The sequence below is a fragment of the Benincasa hispida genome, chromosome 1 (genome assembly GCF_027475165.1).
Source record: "Benincasa hispida cultivar pf3 chromosome 1, pf3_genome.v1.1, whole genome shotgun sequence".
Taxonomy (NCBI): Eukaryota; Viridiplantae; Streptophyta; class Magnoliopsida; order Cucurbitales; family Cucurbitaceae; genus Benincasa; species Benincasa hispida.
Window position 1 is genome coordinate 52,953,594 of NC_143478.1, and position 26,012 is coordinate 52,979,605.

Consider the following 26,012-nt stretch of genomic DNA (forward strand, 5'->3'; position numbering starts at 1 on the left):
GTATATAAGTCTTGAGTGAAGTATCCTTGAGAAATCTAGGAAAAGAACTTTGCGGTGGACTTGCTAAAGGAATCTTTAGCTTATGCTTAAGGACAAGTATTGTTTAAATTTGGGGGTGTGATAACGGGCAGCAATGCACGTTATCAAGTGCTAAGTTATTAAACAATGTTGGATTGCATTGATAAAATATGACAAATTGTGTCCATTAAGCATAAATTCTATAATATTGCGGTCGCATGCGTTCGTCGCATTAGAACTATTGATTTTTGTATTTTTGTGCAGGATATGCGTTAACGCAATGCAAGATTTCTATCATAAGAAAACATCGATCGAGAAGAATCACCGCAACTTTGCGTTGATTGTGCTTACAAACATTCGCTGAGAAGAATCACCGCAACTTGGTCAGCGTAACATAGTGGCGCATCTAGGTGAAAGGCCAATTAAGTGCGATGTGATAGAAAGTTGATGACAGTTGATCCAAATTAAGTTGACAGTCGATAATGGTCACAAAGTACATTCAGCTTTATCGGTGACATTCATCTGGCACATCGGTCAGGAATTAAAGCTGTCCCATCTGTACAACCAGGAGAGAGAAGCCGCCTTTCACCATTGATGCCCTATAAATACCAAATGAATTCTTCAGAAAAAGGATGAATCGGTCGATCAACTAACAAGTTCACCAACGCTTCTGTTCATATTTTCTTTTCCATTTTACGGTGGAGCAAGAGAAGAGTGGTGGTGCCAGAGATCGCCCAGGGAAGCTCGAGAGAGAACCTTGGGGCATAAGAGCAGAGAGCGGGCCGACTCTCGCGAGAGCGAGAATATCTTTAGAGCACGAGTAGAAATAGTGTAAATGCCTGGCAGCAAGAAATTGCTACCAGGCTCTTTACTATACTTGCATTGTTATCTTGTATTTCATCTCATATCTATTAAATTGAAGTTCTATTTTTACATCTATTCACTCTCTTAATACGCATGAGTAGCTAAACAAGTTGAATGGGTTGAAAAGAACTAAGCTAACATGACCTAGGAAGTTCATTGCGTGCGATTGTCTTGTTTTATGTTGTGCATAAACAAGAGATAGGGACTTAGAAATAAGTTCTGTTTGTCAACTTGCATCGCATGCATCCTAGGAAAGGGAGTGATATTATGTGGTCGCATATTTGTGTGAATGTTATGTTGTCATCGCATAAATAGAGATAGACATTTAGTGTAAACCCTGTAGACTTATTGCATGCGTTCTAGCCTTAGAAGCCATAGCATTCATGCCGAGAGGTGGTTTACTATTGTATGCATGTTCCATGATCGCAAGGCATGGATGCATTCTAGGAAGTGTTAGTCGAAACGTTTCTCAACCCGTTCACTACATATTCATCGTATTTTCTGTTTAACAACTCTTTTCAAACTCGGCCGCATTCGTTATTTATTTTCATCAACGCAAATGAAAAACCCAACTATTTATTCATTTAACTGGTTACCGCAAGTTTTCATAAAAATCACCAATGCAACTATTTTCACAAGTCCCTGTGTTCGACCCTGAACTTACCAGGAAACTCAGAGGAATTTACACTTGAATTCCGCTGGGGAAACTTGAGTGCATCAGCGCAACCCATCAATGTATATCATCCATAGTTCCATAGACCTTTAACTTAAATACCCCCAGCCTTCGACAGGATTATATACTGGTTGAGTTTGTAACCCTGGATTTACAAGTTTAACGACCTATTTTAACTATTAAAACAAGTGGTTAACCTACATGAGAATGCACCTATTCTTCGTTATGGATTTTAAATGTCTAACCTAATTTCATAATACTTATAAGACTTTAGATATGCTAAACATCCACAACATCATACTAGCATTCAATATTTAATATAACCATTATATTAAATACAAGAAACCTTAACATGCATACTATATATTATAACAAATTATAACATACTTTCAATGCATGTTGCATGCTTCCTATGATGGGATTTTAAATCTAGCATACTATATGCACATACAAGATTTATTTAATTATAACATACATCCAATGCATAAATAATTAAACATGTAAGGATATGGTTTTAGTTTTGGCAAAAATAAGCAAGAAAAAGCCTAACTATTACAAAAAAAGCTTCAACATTGCTTGAACTGCTCCAAAACCGCTTGAACCGGACCCAAACTATCTGAACCGAACCAGCAGAGACTGAACCGGACCAACCACAAACCATTTGAAGCTAAACTGAACCAAAACACAAGAGAACCGATCGAACTGACTTCTCACGCTCTTGCTTAAAATCTCGCTAAGTCTGATCGTTTAGCATTGACGACCATCGTCATGCAATTGGCTTGAACGTTTAGTGTTTGCTTGATTGGTTAGCAACCAACGACCATCGTTTAACAAAGCTACACGATCGTATAGTGTTCGCCTTTTATGGTATAGTGTAATCGTCTAACGCTGGAGGATGCTACACGATTGCTTAGTGTCAAACATTCACATAGGTCTATCATCCAGCACCTCGTCTTGATCGTTTAGCACGCGCCCGAGGTAAGCAATTGCCTAGTGCTATCGCATAGCAATCGATGCATCGCTCAGCTGCCGCTCATAGGTAAACGATCGTGTAAGCGATTGCTCAGCGCCATCGCATAGCTCTTTGCCTCATCGCTTAGCTCCCACCCAAAGCTACACGATCGTGTAGTGCCATCGCATAGCAAAACAACACATCGTTTAGCTCTCGAGATAGACGATCATCTATCGCACGACATCTAAACGATTAACGCCCGAAGCTAGATGATCGTTTAGCTTTTCCTTCATATCGTCTAACGTATGAAGCTAAACAATCATTTAGCTACAGAAGCTTAACGACAATATGAACAGAGGTTGATCATCTGGAATCTGCAACTCGGCCCCTTCGCTTGTTTCTTCGAATTACAGCTTAATTCCAACTATAATGACTCCAAATAAATTATAGACTCTTGGGAAGACAACTCATCAAACAAGAGCCAATTACAAATTTAAATGGGAAATCAAAGAGAAATTAAAGGCCTAAACTCAGAAAACCATATCATTATAGCAGTTTCATATTTTCATACAAAACACCCACCAAACTAGAATTAATCCAAACTGAATGCTTATAAGATGCTTTGATACCAATTGTTGGATGGACACCATCATGCAGTGGAAGAAATCAAGATCCATAAGCGTTCTAATTCATTAATTTTGGTTGAAAATGAACATGCTAAAGACAGAGTATAATTGGTTTCATGAACATACCTTGGCCGAACCAATGAAATCTCCATTTTCAACTGCAAAATCCTCCGAATCCTTGTGTAGACCACCACAAGATCTTCCATACTATCCTCTTGGTGCTCTAGATTGAGTTGTGGGACACAAAATAAACCGAAATCAAAGGGAATATGGAGAAAACTCATTGGACAGGACCCATTAAAGAACACCTTCTTCATTCAAATTTTTCAGCAAAAATTCAGTGGGTTCTCCTTTCTGTCTTCACTCCAATCTCTTCAATATATTGCAGACTATCATGCAAATAAAAGTGCTGCATAAGATGCAGCTCATGCTTGGAGTAAATCAAGGAAGAGGTGGTGGGTTCTTTGTAAGCAACTTCAAGATGAACTTGAAAAACCCACTTTCAAATTTTGTGTGATTTTTCATTTTCCAAAAATCCAAATTGATTTTAAAATCATATTTTATTTATAAAATCAATAATTTATTTATTTTACAAATTAATTTCAAAAAATAATTTTCTAACAAAATTAATAAATAATTTTTTGAATAATTTAAATAATTCTAATTAATTTAATATATAATATTAAATTAATTTTTACACAAATTCATCTTCATATATTTAAATCATATTTAAATATATTTTCTCCAATTCCATTTGATTCTAATCCATTACCGAGTTAGTAGAGGGACCTATAGATCATGGGCTCCAACGATTCAAGATTAATCGGCTAAACTCATTAGACTGATCTAACCCCAATTCGTTAACTAATGGGTCACTTGTTGAACTCTCCTCACTGTAGATATATTATGTCCACTCGATATAACCATGATTAGTAAGTTAACCCTTCACAGGTTGTTCGCAATAACGACTGGGTCAAATCTTTGTTTTACTGCCGAAATTACCTCTTGTTCCTTAAGTCCCCACTGATCCCCTAATGAACAATTGTTTTGTGATCCAATCACAAAACCGATCCCTTATTCAAGCCCTAGAATGACACTTAAGGGAACAACCTCTCTACTATCCCTAAAGTGGGAAGGAGTGAATTCCCTCTTGTACCCTATGTCCCCAGCTATCTATCCAGTTTCACCCTTGAAATGGCAGTCATATGGGGTCGACACTATTGAGCCATGATAACTTGTAGAAATACAAGTTATTTATATTGCCTTATTTAGTTATTGCGGCCAAAAGAGAGTAAAGTTGCGTCAATTGTATGAAAATTAGCTAAGAAATACAATAATTATAAATTATTGCAAATACACCCACTAAGACCATCAAGATGATAGAAACAGATGTTTCAAGTCTATTTTGCTGGGCCGAATCAAGTAGTGAAGAAGCATGGCTAATAATAACGAGGCTCCTGCAGGGAATCAAAGGGAAAATTGGCCAGCACAAGATTTCATATTTCTTGCTGCTGACCGCAACGTTTCAATGAGAGACTATGCGGTGCCGGATTTCTATAACTTCTCACCAGGAATCTGAAAATCGACGGTTGAGGAGAATGTAAGCTTTGAAATCAGACCAATTATGCTGCAGATGATTCAGAATATGGGTCAATTCAGAGGATTACAAGGAGAAGACCCACGCACGCATTTGATGAATTTTGTAGACATGTGCATCGAATTCTCCATGCCTGATGTGACTCAAGAAAGACTTAGGTTATATCTTTTCCCATATACATTATGGGATGAAGCGAAAAGGTGGGCTCAGTCGTTAGAGCCGAATGACATTAAAGCATGGAAACAGTTGGTTGACAGATTCATGAACAGATTCTTCCCTTCAGCTGTCAACGCAAGGAGACGGAGGGATGTGTTGAATTTTGAGCAATAGGGTTATGAAACTTTGAGCACCGCCTGGGTGTGTTCCAAACAATCAATGAAGAATTGTACGCATATTGGGATTCCTGATAGCAATCTGATGGAGACATTTTACAATGGCTTAGATCAATCAATGCATACAGTTATCGATGCCTCTGTAGTAGGAGGATTAATGGATAGATCATATACGAAAGCCAGGAGCAATTGGATCGCATCTCGCGACATTCTGATGAGTTGATTGATACCGGGTTTGAGGAAAGTAGTCGGGAGCAAGAAAGAGTAGAAAGTGCAGATGTGCCAATTAGTACAATGAGCACACTATTCAACCAGATGACCACGATGATCTCTCTCCTTCAGGCGATGGCTAATCAACAGAGAAATCTCTCTCAAGGATCAGTGCAAGTAAATGCGTTGATGCTTATGGCCACAATGAATTACGTTCAATGTGGGGAGGGACATCCAGCAGAAGTCTACCTGTGGAATCAATAGGCCGTATACTCTGTCCATAATGAGTCATTTGGCAACATCTACAACCCTGGTTAGTGGGATCACCCAACTTTAAGTTGGGACGGGAATCACAACCAGAGGAGCCATAGTTTCCATCAGAACAGTTATCAAGGGAATCGAGGCAACTCTTCGGTCTTCATTAGTCAGGAATATAGCCCAGGTAACTCTCAGAGTATACCACCCTATGACCAACAGTTCTTATATGATACTTCTTGCAGTACCTCGTCTCTAGAGACTTCATTGAAGCATTATATCGAAAAGAGCGAGGCAATTAGACAATCGCAAGCTGATTCCCTTAGAGGTTTGGAAGAGTAGATTGAACAGCTTACAATTGAGTTGAAAAACAAAGCGCCTGGTACGCTGCCTAGCAGTTCAGGAGCATCGGGGTCACGAGGTAAAGAGCAATGTCACGCAGTGACATTGAGAAGTGGTAAAACAACAGCCCTCGTGCTACCAGTACCAGATCAAACAACAGTACCAGCAGATTTAACTGTTGATGGTGACTAATCAATCAGTAGTGGAAATATTACCAGTTCAGAAGCAAGTTCACCTACAAAAGATAAAGCTTCTCAAGACTTGAATTCTAAATTGATGCAACTTCCAGATAATGAAATGCAGCAAAGACAGGACCTTAACAAATAGCCAATTTAACAAGAAGTACGGCGGGATCCTTCACCTTTCCCGTCTAGGCTGAAGAAGAAAGACCATAGTAAGCAATTTCAGAGGTTCTTGGACGTTCTCCGACAGCTACACATCAATATTCCTCTAATAAAAGCTCTAGAACATATGCCGAGCTATGTAAAATTTTTCAAAGATATTCTTGCTAATAAAAGAAAGATCGGGGAAAATGAAACAGTTGCGCTAACATATGAATGCAGCGCACTGTTAAATAATATCCCCACCAAAATGAAGGATCCTGGGAGTTTTTTACATTGCCTTGCACAATAGGAGGTAAGATGGTTGAAAACGCGCTGTGTGATTTAGGGGCGAGCATAAATCTAATTCCCTTGTCAATCTTTAAAAAGCTGGATATTGGCAACGTAAGACCAACAACGATCACACTGCAGTTGGCCAATAGATCGAATAACGCATCCTGAGGGCAAGATCGGATGTACTCGTACAAGTGGACAAGTTTATCTTCCCGACAGACTTTGTTATATTGGATTATGAAGCTGATAGAGAAGTACCTATCATCTTGGGTCGCCCATTTCTAGCAACAAGGCAAGCACTGATCGATGTGCAAAAAGAAGAACTGACCATTAGGGTCGACGACCAGGAAGTTAAGTTCAACGTTTTCAATCTGTTGAAGTACCCAAGTGATTTGGAGAACTGCCAATATATTGAGGAACTGCGGGAAGAACCTTGACACAAGTCCCTAGAGGAGCTGGAGGAAGAAGATTTTGGAATCGACGCAATGTTGGAGGAGGATTGCGCCACAATTTATGTTGAACCAAACTTTGAACCACTCAAGTTATCTGAATAAACTTCACAACGCATCAAGCCATCTTTGGAAGAACCGCCAGTGCTAGAGTTAAAGTCGTTGCCTGTGCACCTTAAGTATGCTTACTTAAGAGGTAACAACACGTTACTGGTTATCATTTCTGCCTCGCTGAGTAAGGAGAAAGAATACGCACTTCTACAGATCCTGAGATATAACGCAAAGGCTTTAGGATGAACCTTGGCAGACATTCGAGGAATCAGTCCCTCGTATTGCATGCACAAGATTCGTCTGGAAGAAGGAAAGACAGGATCGATAGAAAGGCAACGAAGTTTAAATCCTGCCATGATGGAGGTCATGAAAAAGGAAATAGTGAAGTGGCTGGACACAGGAGTCATCTACCCGATATATGATAGCAGTTGGGTGAGCCTAGTGTAGTGTATTCCAAAGAAAGGGAGGATGACAGTCGTCATCAATGAAAAGAATGAATTAATTCCCATAAAAACTACAATGGGGTGGAGAATTTGTATGGATTATCGCAAGTTAAATTTGGCCACTAAAAAGGACCACTTCCCACTTCCGTTCATTGATCAGATGTTAGACAGACTTGCGGGGAATCAATTCTTCTGTTTTCTTGATGGCTATTCAGGGTACAACCAAATAGTGATTGCACTGGAGGATCAAGACAAGACAACCTTCATGTGCCCATTTGGTACGTTTGCATTCCGACGCATGCCATTTGGACTCTGTAATGTGCAAGGAACTTTCCAACAATGCATGATGGCGATATTCTCAGATTACATAGAGGAGTCAGTCGAAGTATCCATGGATGATTTTTCAGTTTTCGACAACAATTATATCTCCTTTTTATCGAACGTGGAAAAGGTCTTAAAGAGATGCGTGGCAACAAATCTTGTTCTGAACTGGGAAAAATGCCACTTTATGGTGGAAGAAGGAATTTTTCTGGGTCATAAAATCTCGAAAGCAGGATTGAAAGTTGATCAGGCGAAAATTGACGCAATTTCCAAGCTACCCCCACCAGTGAACGTGAGGACACTTAGGAGCTTTCTAGGACACGCTGGGTTTTATAGAAGATTTATTCGCAATTTCTCCCAGATCGCAAGGCCCTTAAGTGCGCTTCTTGAAGCTGACCGAGAGTATAATTTTGATGATGCGTGCACCAAAGCATTCAACACATTGAAAGATGCGCTCATCACCGCACCCATTCTAGTTGCACCGGACTGGACGCAACCGTTTGCATTGATGTGTGACGCGAGCGGATATGCTGTGGGCATAGTACTAAGTCAGCGCAAGGACAAGGTATTGCATCCTATTTATTATGCAAGTAAAACATTGAATGATGCGTAGGAGAACTATACAACCACAGAGAAGGAAATGCTCGCAGTGGTATTTGCATTGGAGAAATTTCGACAGTACTTAATTGGAACAGACGTTGTGGTGTATACGGATCACTCTGCGATCAAATATCTGATGACAAAAAAGGATGCAAAACCAAGGCTTATACGGTAGGTGTTGCTTCTGCAAGAGTTTGACCTCGAGATCAAAGACCGGAAGGGCACCGAGAACCAAGTCACTGATCATTTGTTAAGATTGGAGAACTGCAAGGTTCAAGGGAAAGAAAAAGATATTGAAGAAAGATTCCCCGATGAGCTGCTGATGTCAGTAGATATTAATGTTCCTTGGTATGCGGACATTGTGAATTTCATCGTTTGCGATTAAATACCAGGTGATTATACTTACCAGCAGAAGAAGAAGCTAAGACATGATGTTAAATTTTATTTCTGGGACGATCCATTCTTATATCGACTTGGTCCTGATCATATATTACGTCGATGCGTTCCTGAGCACGAAGTCAAGCACATTCTAGAGATGTGTCATGAGTCCCCTTATGAAGGACACTTTGGAGGGTAGCGGACTGCCGCAAAGGTCTTGCAGTGTGGCTATTTCTTGCCAACACTGTTTAAGGATGCCCATGCCCACGTTGTGCAATGCGACAAATGCCAGAGAACGGGGAATATGTCTTAAAGGAATGAAATGTCGTTGACATCAATCTTAGAGGTTGAATTATTTGATTTTTCGGGAATTGATTTCATAGGCCCATTTCTACCATCAGAAGGTCCACATTATATATTGGTAGCGGTTGATTACGTATCAAAATGGGTTAAGGCCATCGCATGTGCCAAGAATGATGTGGCCACAGTGGCGAAGTTTCTTAAGAAAAATATTTTTGCTCGATTTGGGACGCCACGAGCCTTAATCAGCGATGAGGGCTCTCACTTCATCAACCACATAATCACCAACCTGTTGACTAAACTTAACGTCAGCCATAGAGTTGCGATTGCTTATCACCCACAGACTAATGGGCAGGTAGAGATTTCGAACCAAGAGATCAAAACTATCATGGAGAAGGTAGTCGATACTTCCAGGAAAGATTGGTCACCCAAGCTTGATGAAGCATTGTGGGCATACAAGACTGCCTATAAAACACCAATTGGCATGTCCCCGTATGCCTTGGTCTTTGGAAAAGGTTGTCACCAACCTCTCGAGTTGGAACATAAGGCGTTGTGGGCATGCAAGAAGCTGAAGTTTGATTTAGTAAGTGCGGGGAAAGTCCGGAAGCTGCAACTAAATCAGCTGGTCGAATGGCGAAGGGACGCCTATGAAAATGGCAAGATCTATAGGAGAAAACCAAGAAGTGGCATGACGACCGCATAAACGACCGGACATTCACCGAAGGTTAACAAGTATTATTATTTAACACTAATTTGCAATTGTTCCTAGGAAAGATGAAGTCTCGCTGGTCTAGGCCATTCCGAATCAAGACTATCTTTCCTCACGGCGCAGTGGAACTAACAACTTTAGATGGGAACAACGCGTTTAAAGTCAATAGTCAACGGATTAAGCCTTACTATGGAGGTGACTTCGAGCGACGCATGGATACCATTGACTTGGGCAAGCAGGATTAAACCACTTGTAAGGGAAGCGATTGCGGTAATTCTGAGAACTTCTTTCAGTCAGCATCCCTATCTATGTTTACTTGCTTTCTTTACAGTTTTTCTTTTACTGCTTTCTAAATTACGCATTTACTGCTTTTTAGAATTAGCCTTTAATGCTTTCTATAATTCTCTTCAATTTAATTTTTCATGTCATGTTTAATTCTTTTAATTTGTATGCATTAGTAGCACTGTTCTTTAATTTTTGTGAATGATTGGATGAAACATTAAACACCGCAAAGTCTTTTTGACTTTGCGATTGTTGATGAATTAAAAAGAAAATTAAAAACTGGTATGTAACGCATTGACGGGTGCATTGTGTGTTAACAAGAGATACCTTGCGTCTATTACACTCAACTGCATTGCGTTGAGGGGTGTGTTACGTGCGTGTGTGTCCTTTGCCCGTCCCTAGCAAAATGCACTATGTTGAGGTAGTGTTATGCTGGTAGCAATACCGTGTGCCCGATCCTCCAAAAATGTGTTTAGTTAAGGGGAGTGTTGCAGGGATGCATGCGTTGTTGCCCATCCTCAGCAAAAATATATTTGCGTTAATGGAAGCACGATGTTAATTTTTAATCATGCACCCGTCTGAATCAGATTCAAAAGATAATTTCAATTCATTATTTTTCTAAGTTAACGAAATTCTTTGATTCTTTGTACAGACAACAATTTTTGTTTTGCGTTAATTTTTAATTCTTTGTATACTTTGTTAATATTCAATACAATTGAATAAATATTCTCTTCAAGCCTGTGCCTTTTTCTTTATCATCCTTTGTCAATATTTGTGATGTTCTTGATCTTTACTTTTGCATTATTTATTGTGCTGCCATGATGTACAACATGTTTATACTTAGGAACATTTCCCATACTTTGTAAATTTGACTAACACTTAATTAATTCGTAGCTTAGCAGTACTTTACCTTTTATCTTTCAAAGTTCTGCTCAAACCTTCTTTTTTATTTTTTTTTTCTAAGTGTTTGTCTATTCTATCCAAACAATGCAATGAGGACCTTGCGCATCTCTAAATTTGGGGGTGGGGAAGGTCTGAGCAGATGAGATCAAGAATATACGATCATTAAGAAAATGCGATCGTTTCCATTTAAAAAAAAGAAAAAATTTTTTAAAAAAAATTCAATAAATTTTCATACAAAACTCCACTGTCAGCGCAAGGGAAAACTTCAAAAACATTCCCAACCTGATAAGAGTTAGTTGTGAAAGGAACCTGCTCGTAGTTGGATCTTCGCATGACACCTATGTGAGCAAACCAAAACGAAGGTGGGTTTCCAAGAACAACGCAATATGAAAAGAAAAAAAATGCAAAAGAAAATAAAAGAATGTAAGAGACAACTCCTCTGAAATTCATGAGTTAAAGTTGAAATTGGCACACAACCGTAGTTGGATGTTCGCATGACACACGTGAGAACAAGCCAAAACGAAGAGTGTAATCATGACCAACAATCTCTAATAAATGACACAAAATTTGACAACCGCATATAGATGCATCAATTTGTTTTGACAAAGAAGAGGTAAACATTCTATTTATAAACTAGAAAAGCATTTTTGAGCATAAATTTGTGATATAGAAGAAGAATAAAGTAGGGCTTTGATAGGAATTAGCAAGGACAGAAGGAATTTGCATTATTAAGTAATGTGTCTAAGTGGAGCATTCGGAGCAACCAATCGATGCAAAATTTAGTATAGGAACTGAGCATTTTTGCCTTAGTAGAATATAGGCTTGAGGACAAGCATATATCTAAATTTGGGGGTGTGATAACTTGTAGAAATACAAGTTATTTATACTGTCTTATTCAGATATTGCGGCCAAAAGAGAGTAAAGTTGCGTCAATTGTATGAAAATTAGCTAAGAAATACAATAATTATAAATTATCGCAAACCAAGTCACCGTATGCGCTCATGGCTCAAGAGAGAAAGTTAACGCATCTATGTCACATTGCGTCTATCATTCAGGAATGAATAGATGACCAATGCAATGACGGCGTAATGCGACAGTCGATCCATAGCTGAACTTCAACCGCATGCGGTAATAAAAACAACACCGCATGCAGGCACATGATCGAAGATGCAAATGAGCAGTGCAATCACGGAGGATTGTGACACGTGTACAACTAACCGTTGTGCATATTCGACGGACTGATTGCATAACAGAAGGAATATTTATTCCACCATTTTTGGACATTCAATAACAATAAAGTGGGGACCACAAGTCAGAGAGTCAAAGCCTTCAACCTATAAATACCCTTAAAGAATTCACTGAAAGATATACTTTATACGGGGAAAAATTGATATGAGGCTATTGAGAGAGCTAATCTTAGTGCTGATTGGAGGAAATCTGAGAAGAGAAGAGACAAGGCCGAGAGGTGAGTCTCAGTTTGATTCTGCCATATCCCCACCGAGAAGCTATGTACTTAGATCCCTTCTACTGGTTGAGCAAGCCTGAGAGGGAAGCTCATCCTTCCATTCACTCCATCAACGCCGGCAAGCGATTCTCCATTCTAGATCTATGCCAAGGCATTGGTGCTTATTTTTATTTGTTTCTAACTCTCATTCATCAATTGTATTCCATCTTCTTAATCTCTTCATTCACAACCATGTATCAGATGATAAATAGTATTATTTAATGTCTCGATTATTTTCCGTTCCTCCATAAATCATTTTCTCCATGATGATTTCTTAATCCATTGGTGATTAATATGAATTAAACAAGTAACTTAATCTGGGCTAAAGAAATAAAGATGTTTAGCTAAAGCATGCTAGACGGCATCTTCACCTGTGAGAGTAGAAGTGAAGATGCCATTCTTATTTGTCGAGAGAAGGTTAGAAGAATGCATTAACTAAAGCAAGAAGTACTTCCAGAGATGGAAGCAACCTTGCGTTCATTACGTTTGTCCCTGTTTCACCACAGAGATGTGAGAATGTGGCCGATGACCGAGAGGTGTACGCCAAGGGAAAAGCGGAACCGTACTTATGCCTTTAACACAATTAAGGAACTTACGATGTTTGTACTAATTACCTTTTCTCTTTCGGTTTCACACATAAGACTTGCCACTGGATAACACGATCTTTGTATAATCTTCACAGTAAGTCTCACCCTCAGTATCTTATATCATGAAACCTGTATCTTGTATCATCATAGCTTAGGATTATTTTATCGCTATTTACTTTATTACCGCATTTTTATTGCTTAACTTTACTTTCATCCCAATTTACTTTATCATATTTTTAAATACCTGTGCACACAACCTTTATTAATTTGAAAAAAAAAAACCCTGGTCGCATTTATCCCAAATATAACACAATAACTTAAAACAATCCCTGTGTTCGACCTCAGATCACACCGAGAAACTTGCGGTGAAATTATACTTGGTTTCAACGCAAGGAAACTTGTGACAATGCACAACATACTACAAGAACATTCATTAATAATGCATATCTAGAAGTAGTATCGCATATCATTGCATAAAATCAGTGCATGCATAATAAGGAATCAAAACTTGCGTTACAAGTTTATGGTGCCGTTGCCGGGGAACTGGTAACGGGGACAGGAGCTTGTATCATACATTATCTATCATCACAATGCATGCATAATAAGGAATCAATTCTTGCATTACAAGTTTATGGCGCTGTTGCTGGGGAACTGGTAACAGGGACATGGACTTGTATCATACATGAGATATCGTAGTGCGTGTGCTTAAAATAGAAGCATCAAAACTTGCGTTACAAGTCAACCCTCAACTACAAATCTAAGGACAATCCCGAATAAATAGGAGTTCATAGTTAGCTCAGGATTAAGGTCAAGTTACTTAGGTCATCGCTTTGAAATAGTCAGTCTTAAATAGTAAACAACATTATAAAGTAAGAGTGACTCATTTCATGGTCCGATCTTGTACAAACTCTTTTGCACAAGGACACCCCCACTCCTCATGTCCAACATGAACGAATTAAGATCACTTCGTTTGTAGCACTTTACAACTCCTTGTAACAACTATAGAGCAGGTCGTATCCAATAGTGTTACCAGAATAAGGTACCCAACCTTATCCATGTAGTATAGATCATTTTGACTATTTACTCGAACCTGATCCACCTTTATGTCTCCATATAAAGTTCATGTACTCATCCAATAGTCAAGGGACTTTTAGGTTTATTGGATTTCTATTCAAGCAATAGATCTATTCAATAACACCTTTATTGAATTTTAAGAATAAGCTCCATTGTTTACATACCACGAGTTTTAGGACATAAAACCCAATAGACGGATATGGAGAGAGAGAAACAGAACGAAGGAAAATAGAGAGCGTTATTGTACCAGTGGATACAATGATCGCACTGGCTGCCCAGATGGCTGCAGTCACCTTGCTTCTCTAAACAATGGCTATAAATCAATGAACTCTCTCTCTGGGTGCAGCGCAAGCCAATGCGCTAACATAAGTGGCAACAGTAAGTTGTATACAATGCGGAGGGGGCCATTCAGTCGAAGTCTACCCGTCAAATCAACAGTTAGTATACTCTATCCATAACAACCCATTCAGCAACACGTACAATCCAGGTTGGAAGAATCAAACCAACTTCAGTTACAAAGGAAACAACGACCAGGGAGGCCAAAGTAATATGCAGACCAATCATTCCGAGAATAGAGGAAATCCTCCAGGTTTTCACCACCAGGGTCAAGGTTAGAGTAATTATCATAAGAAGCAATCGCACAATGAACCCTCTTCATCCAACACCTCATCCAATTCGTTGTCCTTGGAAGCAATGCTCAAACAATACATAGAAAAGAACGATGCAATCATGCAATCTCAAGCATCTTCCATCAGGACTTTGGAGGTACAAGTCGAGCAGCTTGCGACCGAACATAGAAACAGAACACCTAGTACACTGCCCAGCAACTCGGAAGCACCTGTACCAAATGGGAAGGAGCAATGTCAAGAGGTGACATTGGGCAGGCAAGCCTAATTGCCTGTGGGGATGCATTTGCGATAACATTGAAAACCTTTTTTAAACAGCATCCATATCAATTATCTTTATACTTTACTACCACTTTATTATTGCTTTATTGAATTAGTTTCCCTGCCTATTTGAATTAATTTCCATTTCAGTCTTTGATTGCGTTGATTTTAATTTTGAATGAATGACTTAAGTGAACACCACAATGTCTTATCACTATGGTTTTAGGATAAGCGTTGTGATGTTGGTGATATAATGCAATGTCAGGTATGCATTGTGTCGACGGGTGTATCTGTGTTAATATATATATTGCGCCCATCCTCTTGGATGTGTTGCGTTAATAGATATACATTGCGCCTGTCCTCCAAATATGCATTGCGTTGACGGATGTGTTGTCTTATAGATATACATTGCGCCCATCCTCCGAAAATAAAATAAAAAACATAAAAGATAAAATATTCATAGAGAAGGTAATCGAACGATCGTTTTAGATCCCGAGGTGAATTATTACATAGCAGATGAAAGGACGTCCTTTCTTGCTATGTCATAATAGGGAGGGGTGCAGCAGACATTTTGGATTACCAAAGCTTGCCAGCGCACTACCGATTGAATTGGGCCCATCAAGGCCCAACCTATAAATCCCTCCCCCTCCAGCCTCGTTTGGGAGTTCATTTGCATTCTTCTTCGTGCGAAAACCTACCAAACATCCTCTGCATACCTCGACCGTCGTCCGCTCTTTCTTCCACAAAAAAAATCAACACCATCTTCTTTCCCTTCACTAAACTCATGGCTAGACAGTCGTCAGATTCTTCTTCCCAACCACCATCCCCTTCCCACGCCCCTGTCCCCACGCGGGAGGCGACTTTCCTCGCTGCCCAGCCTGATGACGAACAGAAATGCACATCATTTTAAGCCTTAAAGATAGAATTATAAGGGCTGTTAAGTAGAATATGCGGCAATTATGTTAGGAATTCATGAGAAAATGAGTTTACATCGATCAACATTAAGAATCTCAGCTAACCCAATATTATGCGTTATTATGCATTCAATTGTTTTATTTTTGTAGCAACTACAGAAATCGATCGCATACGTGGGATCCAAGTTATCACGAAGACAATCGCATGCGCAACCGCATGCGTCCATCGCATGGATGTTGCGGTCATATACCACATGCGTCCATCGCATGGATGTTATGGCCATCTACCATATGCATCCATCGCATAGAAGTTACGGCCATCAAGTGAATGTGGTCATCGTAGAGAGATTGTAGCTACATAATGATAACCATAATAGAAGGGCGATCACAAGGTTGGTGGAATAAAAGCACGAACGCATACATTGGGATTATGAAAAGGTGATGTTGACATTTCACCTACCACGCCATTGGCAGCAAAGATTCAGAAAAGGACCATCGCGCCGCAAATGTCAGATTCAGAGCAGGTCCATAAATTCTGTCGGCGATCAAGCTCTATAAATAGAAGCCGATGAGCAGAATTTCAAGGCATCCAAGGTTGCCTGAGGCTCCCTGCCTCAGGGCGGATCCTTATGATCCATACGAAAGCGTATGAAGATAGCTTGAGAGTTCTTCATTTCCTTTAATCATTCTGAGTGACGACCGGAGCCTTCGCCGGAGCTAAAGCTCGAGAGAGTCTATGTAATATTAAATTTGTATTTATCTTTATCTATTGTGCTGCTTATGAATGAATATGAATATGATGATGCTCTATGCGCTCAAATACTTTGCGATAAAGATATTGTTGCGATACTACGTTCTAAGTGTATGTGTTGATGGTAATATGCTTCGTAGTATGCGATGATATAGTGCGTTTCACAAGTTTTCTTACGCTGGAATCAAGTATAATTCCAATGCAAGTTTCTCAGAATGAACTGAGGTCGAACACGGGGATTGTTGTTGTTTAGATGCGATATTAGTATGGTAAATGCGACCGATTTATCATAAAGAATAAAGATATTGATTTTCGCAGAAAATGTATATTGTGATGAAAATAAAATGCGTTAAAGTAAATTGCGATGATAAAATAAATGTCTAAACTATTATGATACAAGGTGAGGACTGGCTGTGAAGTTGTACAAAAGAATCTAATGAATGCGGTGGCAAGTCTTATGAATGAATCAGAAAAAGAATGAGTTGAGGGAGAGGACATCGCAAGTTCGTCAATCCCGTTAAGGACGCGACTGAGGTTCCACTTTCCCTTGGCTTACATCTTTCAGTGATCAGCCGTATTCCCATACGTCTATGGTGAAACAGGGATGAATGTAACGAACGCAAGGTTATTTCCATCTCTGGAAATACTTCTCGCTTTAGTTAACGCATTCTTCCAACCTTCTCTCGATAGGTAGAATAACATCTTCACTTCTGCTCTCACAGGTGAAGATACCGTCGAGCATGCTTTAGCTAAACTTAGCCGATCACCTTAACAAGATTAACTCACTCGCTTAATTCTTCCACTTTACCCAGGGGATTAAGGACACAAGATGGAGAAAATGGATGATAAATGTATGGAAAAGAACAGAGAGATGATAATGATGACGATAATGATATTTAAATCTAAAGATCAGTGTTTGATACATGATTTGTGAATGAAAGATTAAAGAAGATGAACACAGTAGATGAATGAAAGAATAGAAACAAATACGGAAAGAGTGTCAATGTCTTGACACAGATCCCGATCGAAGACGTTGTGCTTGCCGGAGTGTGGATGAGATGGAGTGGAAAGCCTCCCTGCCAGGCTTGCTTCCCAGATAGAAGTGACCTCTTGCACAGAGCTTCTTCTTCGGGAATGGAAAGAATTTCTTTCTTAGAGACTCACCTTTCAGCTTTGTCTCGTCATTCTTCTGGATTTTCTCTATAAAGTCTCTTCAGACCAGCCTCATTTGCAATGAATTTAAGGAAGCTATTTATAGACAAGACCTTGGCTCTTTGTAATAGTGGTCCCACTGTGTAAATTCTGATAATTCCTGCCATGGTGTAATGGAAAAGTCCTCTCTGCTCCATGATCAATCTGTCAGAATCGTACAACAGAAAGCTGTACACGTCAGAATCGCCTGCGAATGTGTTGCTCTTCACATCTTCGATCGATTGTCACATGCGGTGACCTGGTTTGCGTCATCTTATAGAGACTATTGATCATGGTTACACCCTTCATTTTGGCTTGCTCCTACGGGTGTCATGCGAGCATCCAACTTCGGTCGTGTACCAATCTCAACTTCAACTCTTGATTTTCAACCAAGTTTTACTTTTGCTGGTCAGAGGAGTTGTCTCTTTTATTCTTATTTTTTCTCTTTTTTTTTTTTTTTCATATTGCGTCGATCCAAGAAACCTACCTTCGTTTTGACTTACTCCCATGGGTGACATGCGAACATCCAACTACGAGCAGGTTCCTTTCACGACTTAACTCTTATCAGGTTGGGATTTTTCCCTTGCGCTGACATTAGAGTTTTATGATTTTTTTTTATTGATAATGATGAATGCATTTGCTTGATATGATCGCATCCGCTTGATCGCATTTGCTCAGACCTTCCCCATCCCCAAATTTAGAGATGAGAAAGGTCCTCATTGCATTGTTTTAGACAAAAAAGACAAAACACTTGGTCAAAATTTTGAAAAGAAGGTTTGAGTAGAGTCTTGAAATAGAGAAGGTAAAGCAGAGCTATTACGATGAATTGTCTAAGTGTTATTCAGAAAGTGCAATGTATAAGAAATATTGCTAAGGGTATGCATACTACTCATCATGGCAGCACAATTAACAACACAAAATAAAAGACAAGAATTATTGCAATAATTGACAAAGGATGATAAGTGAAGAGGCTCGCATATGGAAAGAATAATTACTCAGTTGTATAAAATTTGACTAAGTATACAAAGAGTTACAAACATCGCAACACAAAATTTTAGCATGTACAAAAGAATTCAAGGTGTAGCTTCTATATATAAAAACAAATAATGAAAGAATGGCCGCAAAGAGAAATTTACAAAATTGCAGAGAAAGTGGCACACCCCCAAATTTAGAATTGTGGTGGGGGATCTTGAGAAGGATGTTGCGGAGGAGCTCGTTGAGTCGCATCTTGAAACTGCAGAGGTTGCTGTGGATGGGGAAGCACCATGGGACCATGTAAGTATGTTGTTAAAAAGTTGAAGTATTCATGGTTGTCTCTGCCATCTATCTCTAGTTCAAGCGGATGGTATAGATATTGCGTTGAATATTAATCATCGCCTGCCGCACCATTGTAGCGTTGCAACTCTGCGTTACTCTCTTGCAACTCTGTTCTTTCCTGGCAGAAGAAGTTTTGTTGTTGAGAGAAGAGAGACCGCATTTCTGCAAAGTCAGCAGCGAGGGTTGCGATGTTGGGTTGCGCCTGCGATGTCTCACCAGTAATGGTTTGAGGTTGAGTGGAAGGGCCTTCTCCCAAACCTTGTGGGTCGTCAACATGCAGCGGTGGTGGTGAAAAGTGGGGTGGAGATGGATGGTGGGGAGACGCTATTGGGGATGCGGTGTTTGAATCAGGAGCAAGAAGGAGATTGGTGAAGGGTTCAGGAAGAGGGGAAAGGGGCTCAATTGGAGGGCTAGGTGGGCAAATGATTAAAGGCAAGGGGTCCAAGAGTATTTGGTTTTGCTCTTACGATGATTGATCTTGGACTTTTTCCTTTCCTTTATCATTTTTGCGCTGCTTCTTTGGCTTGGGTTGTTGCGGTGTTCAGATCTATGAAGGGTCGTTTGGGTGGACGCTCGGGGCAATGAGGGGAATCCTTGAGAAGCATTCTCAGGATCTTCGTATGAATGAGACCGTGGACTTCAGGCATGGGTTCTTCATCAATGCCTACACTGTAACGATAAAGATTTATCTCCTTATTATTGCATGCACTGTGATAATGAAATGAATGATGTGCTAAATGCGCTTAAGTGTTTTGCGATAAAGATAATTTATGCGATACTACATTCTAAGTGTATGCGTTGATAGTGATATGCTCGTAGTATGCGATGAAGTATTGCGTGTCATAAGTTTCCTTGCACTGAAACCAAGTATAATTCCAACGCAAGTTTCTCGGAGTGATCCGAGGTCGAACACAGGGATAGCTTAGTTAATGCATTACATTTGTGATATATGCGACCAGGGGTTTTTCAATTAATAAAAGTTGCGTTTATACAAGTATTTAAAGTTGTGAGAAAGTAATTATGTGGTAAAATAAAGTTGCGGTAATAAAATAAAGTGCGATAAAAGTAAACCTAAGCTATTATGATACAAGACACAGGATACTGATACATGATACTGAGTTTGAGACTGACTATGAAGATTATACAAAGGGTCGTGTTATGCGGTGGCAAGTCTTTATGTATGAAACATAAATAGAAAGGGTAATTAATATAAACATCACAAGTTCATTAATTTCGTTAAAGACATAACTATGGTTCCGCTTTCCTTTGGCGTACACCTCTCAGTGATCGGTCGTGTTCCCATATCTCTGTGGTGAAATAGGGATGAACGTAATGAATGCAAGGTTGCTTCCATCTCTGGAAGTACTTCTCAATTTAGTTAATGCATTCTTCAAACCTTCTCTCGACAGGAGGAATGGCATCTTCACTTCTGTTGTCACATCCCACCCCAGGCTACCCTCCGAGTCTGGGAAAGGGCGTGACCGCAGTAGTCATCAACCCTTTCGTTGACACTTACTGCCTAAAAACTCTTGCAAAAATAACTCTGATACCAATGTACAAATTCAACAATCAACTAATTAAGTAGGCCTATTTTATTACAACAATGTAACATTTATACAACTCCAAGACTTAATTTCAAGTTTACAACGACAACTGTAAAACCCTCCGGAAGTGTAACTGTGGCCCGTGGCAGACCTTGACCTTAGCAGCACCCTGGAACTCCTCACCTTTCACTACCTTAGGTTGTTAGGAACTTTCCTTTTCGAAGTTCCTTAGGTTTCCTTGGTTCCCTTTTGAACCCCTAAAATCTTAGCTCATAACTCCTCGTGGTTTTGCCAGAATCATCAAAACATCAAGACTGGCCCAACTTACCTGACAGCTCGACCCTTCAGTCTTGTCCTTCTTTTCCAGCCCGAATCCTTGGAGCTTTTTTTCTGGCAGCCCCACCGTGAAAACTAGAATCTTTCATCTTTCAGATGGTTTTGGAATCACATTAAACGCACGAGTATTCTGGGAGAACTCCTCGTCCCAAGTTGATGTTGTTTTCCAAACTTCACTGTCCAATGCGTCCTCTTTGGAGCTCTATGATCAACGCATGGATTTTGCTTTCAATGCAATATTTACTCAACTTTCCCACTCTTTTAAAATTATTTTGAGTTGTGATCTAAAAAATGATGTCTTTGGCCCTATTTATAGGTGTCCAAACATTCCCCAAATTCGACGCCTCCTACTTGGCTACATGTCCAAGTGTTTCCTCCTCACACTAACAACACAACTCTTTGATCAATGCAATCTAAGTGTCCTTCTCCTATGTAGCCAATGCATGGGATTCAAATTGTATGTCTTCTCAAGCCTCCACCTCAAATCCTTAAGTCTGAAGGTTTCTTCTCAACGAGCCACATGTTAGGATGACGTTTTCCTTATGAACTCATCCTTCTTATGCATTCATTCCCTTCAATATGCATTCACTAGGGTGATTCTCAAGGCATACAACTAGCCTCAGATGTTAATGCATAGTGTACTCAAGAATGCATAGTAGGTCCTCAACACATAGTATGACTCCAACGCATAGCAACCCTTGGTTTCCCTTGATTTCCAACATAGCACCATCGCAACCCTTAACCATCGCAAGAGCCAACACCATGTGTCCAACCTAGTCTATCGCATGGCCTATGTCCAACACATCCCTCGTGCAAGCCATCACCAACCTCCAAAATATTGCAAGGTCGGACGGCTCCAACGCATTGGCTTAGCATCAATGCATGGCTCACATGAGCCGCATGGCATGGGCGCTTGGCCGGTAGCTTGGCATCGACGCATCGCTCAATAGGGCTTGCTCGTCCGCTCAACGCATCATTTGCTCGGTCGCTTGACGCATGGGCACTTCCATCGACGCATCGCTTGGCACGGTAGCTTGGCTCTCTTTGACGCATGGCTGGGCAGTTTGGCCAAGCCTGCTCGACGCATGGCACCCTCCAGCCCTTGTGCCATCCCAATGCCTCGTCCTCGGCTGCCATCCTTCAACCACCTGCCACCCTTCAACGTATCCTTCCATTTTCCTTCCCTTAACCAATGCATCCAATGCATCCAACGCATCCAACCAACCTAATGCGTTGGTCTAACCTCCAAGGCATGCGTCACTCCCACTTCACTTCTCTCTTGTCCCAAATAATCTCTCCAAGATCTTATGGCCAATGCATGGCAATGCCTAATCCAACACTTAGTCAATTTTTCATCATAAGCTTAACTCAAGACTACTGAAGAAAAATCTATTCAACACTTAGTAATTTCCTTCCTTCAACATAGGATTTAACTTTTACTTAGTTAATTTCCTTAACCACCTGCTTAAGTAGGAATAATGGAAATCCGGGTTTCACATCTGCTCTCACAGGTGAAGATGCCGTCTAGCATGCTTTAGCTAAACATATTTATTTGCTTAACACGGATTAATTTACTTGTTAGATTCATGCTAATTACAAAGGGATAAAGAAAACATCGTGGAGAAAGCGAATTACGGATGAACGAAAATAGATAGAAAGATGGAGATGGAAATGATCATGACATTCAATACTAATATTTAGCGTCTGATACATGGTGTGAATGATAGACTAAGAAGATGAATACAATTGATGATAAAGAGATAGAAACAAATACAGAAGAATGCCAACGTCTTGATATAGATCTGGACGGTGGATTTGCTTGCCGGCGTATGGCGTAGGTGAAGAGAAGAGCTTCCCTCTCATGCTTGCTTGTCCGGTAGAAATGACCTTGGTATAGAGCTTCAACGGCGGGGATATAAAGGATTTTTCCTGAGACTCACCTCTCGGTCTTGTCTCTTAAATCTTCCCAGATCTTCTCCGATCAGGCTCTTCAGACCAGTCTCTCTTTCAATATACAAATATCAAAATATGCCTATATCCATAATTTCTTCTCATAGAAATTCATAGGCTATTTATAGGCTCAGCTTTGACTCTCTGTAGTGCCCACTTTATTGTTATGGCAATTCTGGAAATGGTGGCGTGAATATTCCTTCTGTTACGCGATCAATCCCGTCAGAAATGCACCGTCAACTGTACACGTGTTAGGATCCTCCGCAATTGCCTTGCTCATTTACATCTTTGATTGTTTGCCCGCATGCCATTGTTTTTTATTATCGCATGCGGTTGATATTGTAGTAATCGCTTAGATCTTGATCGATTGTCACATGCACCGTCATTACGTTGATCGTCTATTCATTCCTGAATGATAGGTGCAATGCGACGTAGATGCGTTGTTCTCTTTATCTTGAGCCATGAACACATGCAGTGACATTATTTCCTACAAAACAGGATGGAAACATCCTTTTCTACCATCACAATGGTGTCAATGGGTGTATTGACGACAATTTACAATTCTTGCATTTCTTAGCTAATTTCCATACAATTGACGCAACTTTCCTTTCTTTTGGCCGCAATATCTAAATAAAGCAATATAAATTACTTGTATTTCTACAAGTTATCATACACCCACAGAGAGACATAGACTAGAAATCATCCACGGAAAGAAGTATTGGCCTCTCACATGGCCAAAAAAGCCTCGAATCTGCTTCACAATCAACTGGCCTACATCAATCAAAATGTCGCACGCTGTACAATATGCGTCCATCACTCGATCCCTTGAAATCGTCTTATCATGCGTTGTTGGGATGAGTCGCCATTTCACCAAGTATACCCAAAATCGCGCCTCTGGGAGCAGCTTGTTGGAAGCAAGGGTCTTAATGCCTGTTAATTAGACCACTGCGTGCCCGGTTGCGTTAATTCTTTCAGCGTATCCTCCATGTGTACTTCTTCAAGGTCATCAATGATCTTGTTAGTCGGTGCATCCGGGATATTCTTCATCTTGTATAGTTCATTAATGTCCCTTGCGCTGAATGGCACTACCCTTCCTTCTAGGACCATCGCATCTTCAGTGTCAAGGAGCTGGCCATGATAAAAAGCCCTCACTACCACAGGAATAATGATGGATGGGCATTGGCAGAAAGTCTCCCACCTATGCTCCGACACAACACTTGTAATCATATCTGGTAGTGGCGTCGACACAGGGAAGAAACCCATCTCCATCATTAGATCATTGTTTTCTTTCTTTGTTGATGGATGCCTCGTAGTGGACGCAAGCTCACTACCCTCAATTTTGGCTTTGCCCTTATCTTGAATAGACGCAAGGCGGGATTGTTGTCTTTGTTTGCGTTCCTTTACCTTGTGTTGCTCTTCTTGTTCCCTTTTCCATTCCGCAACTTCTTTTCTCTTGTTTTCTCTGACGCGTTGCACATTTGCTTTGTGCCATTTTTCCTTCTCTTCCTTCTTCTTCTTTTCTTCCTCTTCTTCTTCTCTCATCTCTTTCTCAAATTGCTTCGAGGCAAGCAATATTTGTTGCTCATCCTCAAGCCTTCTTCTTTCTTCTTCTTTTGCCCTTGCGTTGTCACGGTGCACGTCCTCAACGTACAGTTTCCTGGCCAAATCACTGATGCAATGATTTAGCGTGCTCGTGACATTTTTTCTTGTTTCTTCTCTTCTTCTCTTTTTCTTCTGCTATGCGTTGTAAAAATAATGGGTCACTTATTGACCCTTGAGGCACATTCTCCTTGCAACGTCGCATCAGAGGGGTAATGTCTGGATCTTTTCTATCTTCAGTCGTAACTATTCTTATATGGGTTGATGAAATTTAAGGTTGCGCTGATGCTTGGGCTTGCGATGACACCCCCTCTTCCACCTTTGCGGTGGTAGATTCTCCATCAAAATCTGGGCTTTCCGCCATCTTCCTCTTCTCTTCCTTCAAGCACTTCTTTTCACTCTTCTTCTTCTTCGGCCGAACAGCTTCATCTCCTTCTACCTGTTTTCCTTTGCTTTTTCTCTTCTTCTTCCCTTCGGCTGTTTCTGGCTGCTTCTTCACTCCTACCTCCTCCAAAAAGGCCCTGATGGGTCCCTCATTCGAGTCTATTGGAACAGTCTCCTTAGGATCCACAACGGCCAGGGCCCTACTCCGTGAAGCTTCTGCCATTTCTTCCTCCGAAGGCAGGGGCTGATTTACAACTCTAGCTTCTGATAGTCCTCCCTATCTTTCCATATTACTTAAAATACTCCTAAATACCTCTTTGTCATCTCTTCTCTTCAGTTCACTTTTTTATGAAGGTACTGGGAGTTGGTGCGCGGTAGATTGGATGTCAATTTTACTTGACAATCAAAATCCCATGGATGCATTATGTAATGCATGTTCCTAAGATATGCGTTGATAGTCATGCATCGATGGTCATGCATTGGAATGAAAATGCACCAACAAATATATGCGATGACCATGCGTTCTGCCATAAGTTTTCTTGCGCTCACACCAAGTATAACATGAACGCAAGTTTCTCGGGTAATCCGAGGTCTAACACAGGGACTTGTAACTATATGTTTATGGTGATGTGCATGCGATGGTATAAATAAAACAATGGAGAGGATATTGCTAAGTTAATCCTACTCCTACGGTATAAATAAAAGAATGGAGGGGATATTGCTAAGTTAATCCTACTCTTACTTCTATCTAACAAACAACGCAATGAGAATATGCATGAAAGATAGAGATACGACAAACCTTCACATGAAATAAATGTGTGGGAAAATAGATAAAATGCGAAGATGTTTTCATTGAAAAAGTTAAGAGTGATCGCAAGGGCAACCGTAGTCAACGCAATCCATGCTATCATGCTACACACACGTGAACCTAACTTTAGGACGTATGCGGTGTATCTGCGATATTGCCGAGAAGCCTATGCCTGCCTAGACCTCCATAACCCGCTCACTAGCTCTTTCCACATGAGCGTACTGCCGCATAACCCCTTATCCTACTT